Source organism: Panthera onca, chromosome A3 (genome assembly GCF_046562875.1).
Source record: "Panthera onca isolate mPanOnc1 chromosome A3, mPanOnc1 haplotype 2, whole genome shotgun sequence".
Taxonomy (NCBI): domain Eukaryota; kingdom Metazoa; phylum Chordata; class Mammalia; order Carnivora; family Felidae; genus Panthera; species Panthera onca.
In genome coordinates, this window is record NC_138341.1 from 93,592,878 (window position 1) to 93,606,373 (window position 13,496).

Consider the following 13,496-nt stretch of genomic DNA (forward strand, 5'->3'; position numbering starts at 1 on the left):
AGCTGTTAAATCATTCCTGCACAGGACAACCCTACTGTAAAAGCTTCCAAACTATAAACAAGTGATGCATTTGTCAGCTTGCAAAGTGGCATCTTGCAAGATGGTGAATCAGAGAGGTCCTATCAATCACAAGTTTCTTTCATCATCTCCATCTGCTTTCCTCTGGCCAGCAGAGGTGAGCTTGTGCAGGGCCTAACCACTGCAGCAGTGAGGCTAGCACTTAGCCACATAACAGGCATTGAAGCTTTCATATGGACTCAACTATTAAACCAATTTACAGTATCCAACAATTATGTATTAAATTACATGTAAGCTCATAACCTCCAGGAGAGCAAAATTATCTTACTTATTGTGTATGTGTGTGTGTGGTTGAAATGAAGGGGCAGAGGGTAGAGGCAGCTTGGGAAAAGAGATAGAATTCAGAATTAAACTTAGACAATTTCACAATCCAGACTTCTCACAATCCAGATGTTTCCCCCTGCACTATTAGCCTCAGTAGCAGAGGCCTTTGGTCAGGTCACACCCCTCTGCCTGCCACTGATTCCAGCCACAAGAGTACAGAGGCACGTGCCCTCTGCTCAGGCCTCGCTGCTCGCTGGATCCATTCTTCTAGAAGTGGAAGAGGATAAGGCCTCTGGGCAACCTTCAGCCATTGGAACCTCTAGCCTCTTGTCCTTAAAGAGACAGAAAATCAGAGGCTCTGGTGAGGTGGAGCCCCTGTCACAGACAGCAGCAATATCAACAATGCACACTTACTTGGCTGTTCCTCTTTCCCTGCCACAGTCTCCCCGTCCCTTTCCTCCTGCTTCCTAGGGTCACTGCCCAAATAACTCCCTGCACCCAAGTCCCTCTGTCAGGTTCTACTTTCAGTAAACCAAGCCAAGATAAGCCTGAAATCTCAGTAGGTCAGAAAATGGCACCAAAATCAGAAACCATAACATAAACAAATATGTGCAAGAAAAATTATGAGTCTGTGTCCAGTTCAATCAGCAAATACTCTTGTACAGAAATATTCAAAGTATGTGGCATGATAATGAAGACCAAAATTTTTAGTCACATTATTGAGCACTTACTATGCACTAGGCCTTGGTGTAAGACCACACATATGGACTACCTCATTTTAGTCCTCAAAACAACCCTAAAGATGTTACATTATAATTCTCTTGACAGGTATTGACCTTCAGTTCTTTGTTGATAAAATATGGGTCTTTTTAAAAATGTCTCATCAGGTCTGGCACTGTGGTAGGCTCTAATAGGCACTCCATCAATATTTTTTTCATTGTTTATTGAAAATATCTGAAGAACTGAATAGAAAAAATCCAAGAAGATTTCATTTCTCCTAAAAAATAATTGTGATAAAACACAAAACAACTCAAAATAAAGGGGTTTGTAAAATATTTCCCGATGAGGTACTTTATTGAGAATAATAAAAAAAAAAAAAAAGCAAAGACATGGGAAAGAAGCCATAAAAGATGAATAGATGGACAGGTGAACTGGGGAGAGGTCAAGGAAGGGCAGCCAAAAGCCAGGAGGAGGCAGATTCCTGTAAAATGTTCCAACACTAAGAGTGCTTTGCACCCACTCACCACTCACCCACTGCTTTGTGGCCTTGAGCAAGTCATTGAGTTACACTTGGCCTCAGTTTCCTAATCTGAAAATGGGAATTTTGGATTAATCATGTCAAAGATTCCTCCATGCTTTACAAATTATTAGGAAAATCTTTTTCCTTGCTGTGAAGGACCTCGTTACTTTAAGTAACTATTACTATTCAACACGTTACAGTTTTCAAGAGCACCCACACTAAGCAATGTTGAGAAATAGCATGTTGGCATTTTGTTGCAACAAATGCAAACCTCTATTCTACCAAACATGGGGAAGCCATTTTCTTTCCTGGCTACCATGTTAACAGAGTAATTAAGTAAGATTATTTCCTCTTAAACAAAAGTGACCAAATCTGAGTGCAACTTGGTGTTCTGACACAGTCATTAATGTTCAAGAAAATGCTGCGGCTATTATCAGAATATGTGCAAAAGATGCACCCTAATCCAGGCAAATGAAATAGATACGGATATTAATACAGAATGCCACCAGAGATTAACATATCACACAAGCTTGAAGCACTGGCATTTTTTTTAATGTTTATTTATTTTTGAGAGCTAGAGAGTGATCAGGTGAGGGACAAAAAGAGAGGGAGACACAGAATCTGAAGCAGCCTACAGGCTCTGAGCTGTCAACACAGAGCCTGACAGAGGGCTCGAATTCACAGAACACGAGATCATAACTTGAGCCAAAGTCAGAGGCTTAATTGACTGAACCACCCAGGCACCCCAAAACACTGGCATTTTTAAATTAATTACAATATATACACTCAGAACTGCCTTGAATATTAGGATTGTCAATTGAGTATGAAAAGAATAAAGCCAATCTATTAAAACTCACTTCAATGAGTGTCCAGTAATAGAGATTATAAACCACTGGGAACATGATGGAATATTTAAAAATGTGTAGCATGCGGTGAGTACCTGATATCATATAACTTAACATGGAGATATATGGAATATCCACAGACTATACAAATTAAACAACAAGTATATATCTTTGCTTTGGGTTGTTTTTTTTTAATCGCACTTTGTATCTTGTTATAGTAACTCCAAAAGTTCTCACCAAAATAAATTATATAGATTTGGGCAGTTAGAGTATTAATACTATTATTTTAAAAAGTGATATTGGATCAATTTAATGATACGTCCAGATGGTTCAGGACAACTTGCTCTAACAATTGCTTCCCTTGAAGACTGCACAGCAGCCCATCCCAGGTCACTATCCTCTGTGGAGTCAGGAGGGAACCAAGATGCTTCTTGGAGAAGAGGCAGACACCTCCTGAAGGGAGCCAGCCACAGGCCCACCTCTGAACTGCATGGGTTCCACCATCTCAATGAATGAAAACCAGTATCATGATGCTTGGTTTTGACCAACACAAACCAGAATCAGAGGCAGTAGCCCCACCATCTGCTCAGCCCTTCTCAACAGGCAAGACAAGATAATAGCTTGTGAGTCTATATCATGGAGGGTTCTTTCCTAGCTGTGTCAATGACCCTGTCTCTATTTGTGTCTCATTTCTGGATTACTTTCATCTTGGCCTCCTCCCTGGCCTAGCATTCCCCAGAGCCTGCATCCAATGAGTAGGGCATTTACTCCTAACCATCCTTCTCCTTGCCTGCCTCATGGTCAGCTCCATCATGTGAACCATAAACCTGTTCTTCTCATTGTCTGAGCAGATCCACCCACTCACTGTGTGTCTCAGGGGAGCCTAAGTACTCTGGAGTCCTGCCAAATGGGAAGAGTAAGCCCAGGACTCAGGATGCAGTATTTCTAACTCAAAAGGACCACCTGCTCATACTGCAGCAGATAGTGCATGGGTTCAGATCCCAGCTCTGCATTCACTACACATCCTCAGGCAAGTTCTTTAGACTCTCTCTTCAATTCCCTTATAATAAAATGGGGACAATAATGGTGTCTTCTCACTAGGATGCTATGGGGATTAAATGAGTGAATGCATGAGAAGTTCCTACCAGATTTACCATGTGGAAAGAAGGCATTTTCTTAATTGTGTCATTTGGATCAAGACAACCTCTAATGCCCTTACAGTAATGAGATTCATATCAGAGTGACTTGAGGTCAAGCAATAACAAGAATCCTGCTGCTAGTTCTATGGGAGCACCTCTTAGATGACCTTGGGGAGGCAACCCCACTTATAACTTCTCTGGAAACTGCCTCTCTCAGTCTCCACAGAAAGCACATGTCTAGTGAGTTATGTTTATATCATGTTCCTTCCTCCCTCCTCCACCAAAAGGAACATGGTGGGTTACAAGAAGTCTGCAATTCAAGGACTAATCACCAATGAGTTAGTAATTAGTTGTTCCCATTTGATGACAAGATCCAAAAGACACTGGCACTATAAGAGACAGGGGTGAGCTATAATATATATACTATATACTATATATATATATATATATATATATATATATATATATACACACACACTATATACTATATATATAGTGTGTGTATATATATATATATATATATAATATATATAATATATATTATATATAATATTATATAATAGACCAGGGTGGCCAAGTCCAGCTATGATCTCTCATAGACAGGCAGAGAAGATGTGTCTGTGGAGAGAAACAGGGAACATGAGCAGACATAGAGAGAGGAGATGCATGGGGTTCCAGAAAAAAAGAGGCAGAGAGCCCAGACTGAGACAGAGATATAAAACCAGGAGAGACTGCAAAGGAAACAATCAACAAAACTAAAAGGCAACTGACAGAATGGGAAAAGATATTTGCAAATGACATATTAGACAAAGGGCTAGTATCCAAAATCTATAAAGAGCTCACCAAACTCCACACCTGAAAAACAAATAATCCAGTGAAGAAATGGGCAAAAGACATGAATAGACCCTTTTCTAAAGAAGACATCCAGATGGCCAACAGGCACATGAAAAGATGCTCAATGTCACTCCTCATTAGGGAAATACAAATCAAAACCACACTGAGATACCACCTCACCTCAGTCAGAGTGGCTAAAATGAACAAATCAGGAGACTATAGATGCTGGCAAGGATGTAGAGAAACAGGAACCCTCTTGCACTGTTGGTGGGAATGCAAACTGGTGCAGCCGCTCTGGAAAACAGTGTGGAGGTTCCTCAAAAAATTAAAAATAGATCTACCCTATGACCCAGCAATAGCACTGCTAGGGATTTACCCAAAGGATACAGGAGTGCTGATGCATAGGGGCACTTGTACCCCAATGTTTATAGCAGCACTCTCAACAATAGCTAAATTATGGAAAGAGCCTAAATGTCCATCAACTGACGAATGGATAAAGAAGATGTGGTTTATATATATAATGGAATACTACGTGGCAGTGAGAAAGAATGAAATTTGGCCATTTGTAGCAACATGGACAGAACTGGAGAGTATTATACCAAGTGAAATAAATCGGGCAAAGAAAGACAGATACCATATGTGGATCCTGAGAAACTTAACAGAAGACCAGGGGGAAGGGGAACGGGGGAAAAAGTTACAGAGAGGGAAGAAGGCAAACCATAAGAGACTCTTAAACACTGAGAACAAACTGAAGGTTGATAAGGGGTGGGGGAGAAGGTAAAGTGGGTGATGAGCATTGAGGAGGGCACGTGTTAGGATGAGCACTGGGTGTTGTATGGAAACCAATATGACAATAAATTGTATATTAAAAAAAGAACTTAAAGAAAATGAAAATAAAAACACTAATTCAAAAAGAAAAAAAAACAAAAATAAAAAATAAATAAAAACAAGAGAGTAGTGGTTGGGGATCCTAATGATTTCCTAGTTCCTAGAAGAAGTTCCCAGCTGGCTCTGCTGTTCCATTTTTTCCCTGAGCTGTCACCATGTCCCTTCAATAAACTGAGCTTGATACCTGAGTACACTTGAGTAGTGAGTAGTGTTGGGTTCCTTAAAACCAAAGAGTATGACAAGAACACTGTTTTATAACCAATGTTTATCTCAGGGCCTAACATGTAGCAGGACCTAAACAAATATTTCTAGACTAGATGGACCAAGTAAACACACATGGTGTCCATACTTACTGACCAATCTACTGTCTTCTTCAAGCTACTAGAAATAAGGACATTGTCCTTGGCTGCTTTCAGTCTTCCTCACTTTATTAGTCACTTTTCAGTACTAGGATGACAAAACAAAATATTGTAATGCTAAAGGAGGTAACATTTGATCCTAATTCATAAAGATGCATGTGGTAAAGAACCGACCAGATCATTAGCTATATTCAGTCCTCCTTTATCCCACTGAAATTTTGTTTTGAACCAATTTGCCAAATATTTGACTCTCCAGTATTATGTACAAAAATTCACTAATGATACCTTCAAAGTGAAGAAACTACTTCCCTTCAAGAAAATTCACTCCCATGTGATCACTGCTTTCAGACAGGTAAATTCTTCTGACCCTTTCAGAAGCTGGAGAAGTTTCCAAAAAGTGCCAAAGGAAAGTGGAAATCGACAGCACAGCCATCTTTCAGGAAAATATTTGGGCTATAAAGTGGTCTGGAGACACAGTTAAAACCAAGTTTAATTTATGTTCAATTGTGGTTTATATAAAATGGGAAGAAGATCTCAAGTGACCAGGAATTTGTGAATTTTAGTCACTTCCTGATTCCAGCCAATGAAAAGACTCTCTTCTCACAACTAAGCCCTGGATCCACTTCCTTTCTGGACAAAGCAACTTATCTCAGGCTATGGAGCTTTTTTGTAAAGGGGAGGTGCTCAGCATCTCTGGACTGGCCACTCAGTTGATTTCAAGAGCAATCTCAACATTGAAAGCCTAATGACAATCAATGGCCATAAAAATGGCACCTATAACTCTCACTCTTTTGTTTTGTGCCAATCTCAGTCTATTCTTAGTGCTGTCATCCTCCAGGGCTCATTCTACTTGTAGTGAGCCCCCACAGACATTTCCTAACAGGAGCCAATGTTGTGGCTGTGCCAGCCCTTGTGGTTCTTATTATGAAAGCAAGATGCACCATCAGGGAACTTGATAAAAATAAGACTTATTACTTACAGTTTCTGGAGGGTACACTGCACACCCGTGGCCACACAGTAAGCTGTGGCAGGGAGTGGTGAGCACAGACCTTGGGCTCTGCCTTTATTGGAGTTGAGGGTGGGGTGCTAAGGATTTTGTGGGTTTACTCTTAATTGGTAGATTTAAAGCCTAAGAGTAGGACTTGGGGTGTAAGAAGGGAGAAGGGGGGTCACGCACATATTCATCTATGTCACCCAAGGCTTTCTGAAAGAGGAACTTCATGGGAAGGGCAGCCTGGTTCATTATCTTATATAGCTGGCATTGTGTTTATTCTAGATGGATATATGGAAGTGGATGTCTCAGCAATCAAAAGCTTAATGCCAGGCACTTACACTGTGGTCAGAAAAGCTAGCTGTCAGGCACTCACACTTAATACCTGCCAGACAGACTACTCTTGTATAATCATCAAATCTGTATAAAAAACCATATGAAATGTCCCCGTTCATGGAGCACTACAAGGAGAACCTTTTAGTTTAAGAAATGGAAAGAGAATTGGACTAGTTTAAATACTCCTGCTTAATTTTTAGATGGCAGACATCTCAAAACACAATTTGTACCAGCACCTCAGGTTTTTAATTAACCGCTACTTTGCATCCCCTCGTCCCCTGTGCCACAGATAATTCAGTTCAACAATGTTTAGACAGGGATGCTAAAGGGACTCCATGAAAAACTGCTTTTTTTTTTGCTCTTTTTCCCACTCCTATTCTTGCTAGGACCTGCACCCCTGCCCTAACATGCATTATATAACAGGTAATATATGTCCTTCTTGTAAAGGTCAAGGATTTAATGATTTCTTTGGAGTCTTCTAGCACAACAGATAACATCTAAGGAGGGGCCAGTCTGGGTCACCGTGAACATTTTCCAAGACCACTGGCTCATCAAGACCCTTGGCTTCCAGGTATAAGTGACTTACAGAGGACCCCTAAACATTCGTCTTTGTTTCTGGATTACTGAGAAGACACATGCACCAGACCACCATCTTAAATAAAAACCCTGGGGTCCCAAAGATGAGACATACTCATCCTTCCTTTCTCAGTCTCTGGTATGCTCTGTCCACATCTACGCTCTCTCTAAATCTTTAATAAACTCTGTTCTTGCTTCCTCTCAGATCATGTTTGATTTCTATACTGCACAAAACCAAGGACTCTCTTGGCTGGTCCTGTGGGACCCCCTCCTCTGGGTCCTCGAACTCAGCCAGCCTGCATCAACTGTCACTTGAGGATCTACCTTCTACAAGTGACAGCTCTGTGTACAGATAACTCTAAGAGGCAATTGCAAGAAGCTAGACTATGTTCTATCAACATGTGTTTCCAAGGTCCTCCCATTTGGGCCTAACTTTTCATGGAGACTGACATGGAAACTTCTGGAAAATAAGACAGCTCTTTTGGGGAGTTTAGGTCAGCCTTGGGTGATTAGCTCCAAGGGCCATGGTGGTCTGTTGAGTGTTGACTCCTTCAACAAAGTAGAGTGGTCCAAGTGCTAGTGGAAACAAACTGTAGCCTGGTCTAGAACCAACTGGAAGCCACTCAAGCTGAGCAACTTAGCTTTGTGCTTGTTAAAAAAAAAACCAACACAGCGAATTTGAAGATCTAATTGTTTTTATTAAGTTATTCATGAATCGGGCAGCATACATCTAGCAAATAGATGTTCTGTTTGCACAAAATGGGAGGTTTTTGTAAGGAGGGTAGGGCAAGGAAGTTATTAGCAAAAGAAAAGAAAGATTTATTTCCCCCTCAGGAGGAAAGGCAGGGGTCTTATCATGGAAATTATGTCAGCTTCTTTTGAGGGGAGGGATGGAGAGTGACCTTGTGACAGATTACATCATTGGTGCTAATTGAAAAACCCCGATTTATCAGTTAAGACTACATTTTGGAAGGAGGTTAAAACTGCAGATTAGGTACTAAGACCTGGTTTGGCGATTTGGCCTAGCATCAGTGACTCCATGTTGGGCTTATGGGTTTTCTTTTAACAGGCTCCATTTGTGGGGTTCAGCCACCTTATTATCCTTAAATTTATCCAAATTTAAGTGAAATTTGGGGAAAGAAAAACTGAGCTTTGCATAAAGAGAAGGCAGCATAAAAGGGCTTACCTTTAGTTTCTTGTCTGGGCTGTTTATGTCATCCATCTTGCCAGCCCTTAATCTTGTCTTTGAGCCACATTCATATCAGGCCTTGAACAAACCTGTAAACTTAATGAGAAAAACTCTGAGGGTTGGTGGAAAGCAGCAAACACAGGGGAAGTAGAGGCAAATAGCCATGACACAAAACCTCAAATATAGCAAGAGCCCGGATGACAAGCACCAACCGGCATGTAAATGTCACTTGCTGACGTCAAACTGATACAGGGAAAAGAAAGGGACCCTATGAAAGAAAAAGCTGGGGTTTTTTTCCCTTTGCTTTTTTTCCACTTCTATTCTAGATAGGACCTGCACCCCTGCCCTACACATATTTTAATGAATGTCCCACTTATAAGGGACAAAGAGTTAATGATGTCTTTGGGGTCTTCCAACACAATAGGTAATATCTAAACCATTGGCACTAGACATCTCGATGCCGAGACCCATGGCTTCGAGGAATAAGTGACTTATGATGGACACCTAGAACTTGTCCTTGTTCAAATTGGCTCTTGGATCCATGAGAGGACATGTACACCAGACCACCATCCTCAATAAAAACCCTAGACCACAAACAGATGAGACTCATGCTCCTTTCCTTTCCGAGTCTCTCAGACAGTCTGTCTGTATCGGGTCTCTCTAGATCTTAAATAAACTCTGCTTTCACCTCCAGCTGGCTCACATTTGATTTCCATCTTGCGCGAAGCCAAGGACCCTCTTTGCTCGTCCTTCAGAACCCACCTGCCAGCATGAAAACTGGCCACTAAGTTCAGTGCAAGGTGTTGAACTAAACTCCCACGCAGTTAAAGCTTAAAAGAACCTCACGCCTGGAGTTGTTTTCTAGACTAATAAATTGTATCCTGGAGAATTAACCAACAGTGCTCTTTCCCTCCTTCCCTTTCCCTGATGTGGCATCCACCACAGCCTCCTGCATGCTTTGCTTCTCCCTATCATGTTTTCTCACTTGCAAGAGTTCGTTTTTAAAATCCCAGCCAAGGCAGGGTTTTTTTGTTTTTTGTTTTATCGTTTAATATCTCCCCTTTTCTCCATTCTCCTCTCCTCCTTCTCTGCCCGTAAAGCATCAAAAAGGGTGAGAGGTGGGCCTGCATCCAGGATAGGGGGACCCCAGCTTCCTGGAACCCCCAACCTTGGGGTTTAATAGAGTCATTTACTAGGAAGTCTTGGCACCCAGTGCTGCCTCTGGTCTCCCCTTTGTCAACCAGGCCTTTGAAAACCCCTCCCCAACTGGAATGGAAGAAAAGGGAGGGAGGGAAGATTTACTCCCCCAAGACACCCCACAGTCACCACGGAGGACCCTGCCAGCTTTGTGCTGCAACAGGCTTCTTCTAGTATTTCCGGTGTCTTCCTCAAGCTCATGGTTATGGGCTGAAGAGTATGTCCCAAAATTAATATGGGGAAGCCCTACCCCCCAATACCTCAGAATATGACCTTATTTAAGGATAGGACTTTTAAGCAGGTAATTAAGGTAGAATGAGATCACTAGGGTGGGCCCTAAGGCAGTGTGACTGATATTGGAACAAGAAGAGGAGATCAAGACACAGACACACAGAGGGAAGGCCACATGGAGTCACAGGCAGAAGACAGCCATTGACAAGCCATTGACAAGAAGAGAGGCCTCTGGAGAAACCAACCCTGCCAACACCTTGATCTCGGCTTCCAGCTTCTAGAACTGTGAGAAAATAAAATTTTGTTGTTTAAGACCTTTGGTCTGTAATACTTTGTTATTGCAGCCCCAGAAAACACATACACTCATAATTCTGACCTTGGAGAGCTGAGGAGGAAATGGAGTCTTCTGTGGAGACAACTTACTGCAAGACTGGTGAACGGTCCTCATAGCCCTTTCTAGGTCTAAAACATGGTGGAAACTGTGAGTTAAAAATAGGGGCCTCCGGGACATTCTGAGGTGTGGAACCCAGTGAAGGAGCCCATGTCTTGCTCTTCCCCCTGATTTATTCCACTCGGGATCAGGTGGGATGTCGCCCCAGCCTCTACACTAGAAATCATTTCCCCTGGAGAGCAACAGGATCAGAATCGCCTTTCGGAATCGAATCCACCCTGCCACTACTGTCAAGGCCCCAAATAGGTGGGACCTTGTAGCAAAACAGCCTTTCTTTGGGGATCTTCCACAAACTTAGAAAGAAATGTGAAGAATCGGTCAAATGAGTTGCATGCCTGTCCTCCCAGAGTGCATCTGACTCCTACCTTCCTGCTAGCCTTCTCCCTCATGTCCAGAAATAAACCTAGGAGTCTCTTGAATTCATTTGTGTACTTTGCCTCAATCACTTTTCTTGGTAACTCATTCCATATGTACACTACCCTGGGCGAGGAGGAGTTCTGTCTGAGTCCTCTGTTTACTTTGAGTTTCCTAATTTTATGAACAATTTCCTAACAATAAGGTCAATTAGACCACGGGATCCTGTTCCAAGGAGAGTGGCAGAGTCCCCATCGGGGGTCCAGCCCAACCTTGCCCAGACAAAGCATAGAGACGCTCTGTACAAATACACGGGTGTGGGCAGCCCCAGCCGGCTGCATGATCTAATTCTGCAGATATTTTTCCATCACCAAGTCCTATGACGCCAAGTGGATTCTCTGACAATAAAATAACTATTTTGCCATCTTCAACAAAAGCAACATAAGCCACTTCTTTTTCTGTTGTGAGAACCTCACAAAGGAATAAGTCACAGCTGATTACTAAGACTTGTAACAATGGCTGAGGGTCTTTCTTTCATTATTGGAGCAGTACCTAGCAAGTGCTTACTTCGTGCTTCAAACTGATGGATTTCAGGAAAAACCAACATGAAGAATAAACCAATACAATTTTAATGGATCAAATGCCCGCTTACTAAAAACCACAATTCTCAGATCCATATTTTTATTAAAACAGACTTTCATTCGGTGTTACAGATTTTACTAAATCCAACATTTTTCTAAACCAAAGAAATCTTATGACCAGCAATAAATTTTCTCCAAGAGATCATTTTCCAATCAGTTCCATTACAGCAAACCTATGCCATTATACTTACCTCCAAAATATACAATTACATATATTAGCATATACCAATGGATTTTTAATTTTTTGCCTGTTACTTCAAACCACATGAAATATTTCTGCAACCGGATATTTTTATTGAGACCAAAGCATACACATTCCAAACAATGCATTTCTATTCTGATTCTTCTGAAGCCTAATCAAAAAAGTTTGTATTATCTGTTATCAATATGTTATTATTCAAACCATTCTTTTACTTGATTCTACTCACTCCTAAATCCATTTGTGCACATTTTTCAGCCAACTTCTATACTATCTTGCATATATTTCCTATTGCTATTTCAGGGCACAGCAAACAACATATTATTGATATTGTCACTGTTTTTAGACTGTACAATGTGTGGATCTCAGAATTTTGGAACTGAGCAAATGCTTAGGAGAATTTCACTTTCAAAGACCACAAACTTAGGGTTTTCTTTTAGTTTTCTTTGATGTACCTCTTACATGGCCAATGTCTCAATACCACATGGTGAGCTCTTTAGGATAAAAAGCAACTTAACTATAGTGAATGGAAATACTAGCACACAAAGAGGCTAATTAGAGAATTAGAGATAACCAGATTATCCTCTGGACCAGCTTGACCTGACCAAGCTTTTAGAATCATCTCTCAGCTCTCTGCAAAACTGTAGCTCTTTAAAACTGGTCTTTGGAAGTAACCTTCCCTAGCTGTATTTTTCTTTTACCTCCCGGCCAACACAGAATTCTCATTCACAAATTCCCTGGCCATGGATAAATCCAAGTCTTTCCATGCTGGTTTCCCAGTTATGGCCATCATCACACAAAGACACATGCATATGTGTACATGAACACACACACAGGCACACACGGATTCCAAGCTGACAACCCCATCAGGTGGCTTCTCATTCTTATACCTCCTATTCCAACAGCATCCTTGAACTTGTTATTTTTGCTGCGACTGAAGTCAATACCTAGAAGATTGTTTTGAGTTCCTAACTTCCCCCTCTTGGCTTGAAGCTGAAATGGAGGTCCCTACATTCCTTGTAACCTCCATCCCATTATCTCAGCCCTCTTGCTTCAGTTCCAATGGGAAGCATGCCCAGCTGTTGGCCTCTTACTTTCCAACCAGATTCAGACCCTTCCCTGAATGCACCTGCAACCTGGATTTCTCCTCCTCAGACTCTGGTTCTGTCCCAAGCCAGAAGTAGAAAAAAAAAATATATAGATCAACTTTTTCTTTTGTTTTGTGGTCTTGGGTTTTCTTCCCCCAGCATCTTTCCCTTTAGGTATTTTTTTCCAGCTATTTGTCAAGATTTGTGAGATCTAACTGCAGACATATACTGATTTTGCATGATTTCCTGATCTTTGATCTATGTCACCTAGACCTGCAGAGTCCTGAGGTTTCAATTGGCCTGCCCTACCAACCCAACTGCTAGATGGCCTGTCCAGTATCAGACCCTGCCTAGGCACCCTTTCCCAGGTGACAGCTCTTAACTGCTGGTACCTTCAGCGCTCAAACCACCACCTGGCCACACTCACCTCTGACTGGATGCCCCCCTGCATGGCCCCACAGCATTCGAACTGATATTTTTCAGTTTGCCATTCTCAAAGATTACACTTTAGTACATTAGATCTCTCCCTTGGGAGAGAATCCAAAAATGTGGGGTTACTAGAAAAATCACCTCAAATTATGCCAATAGGGATTTTG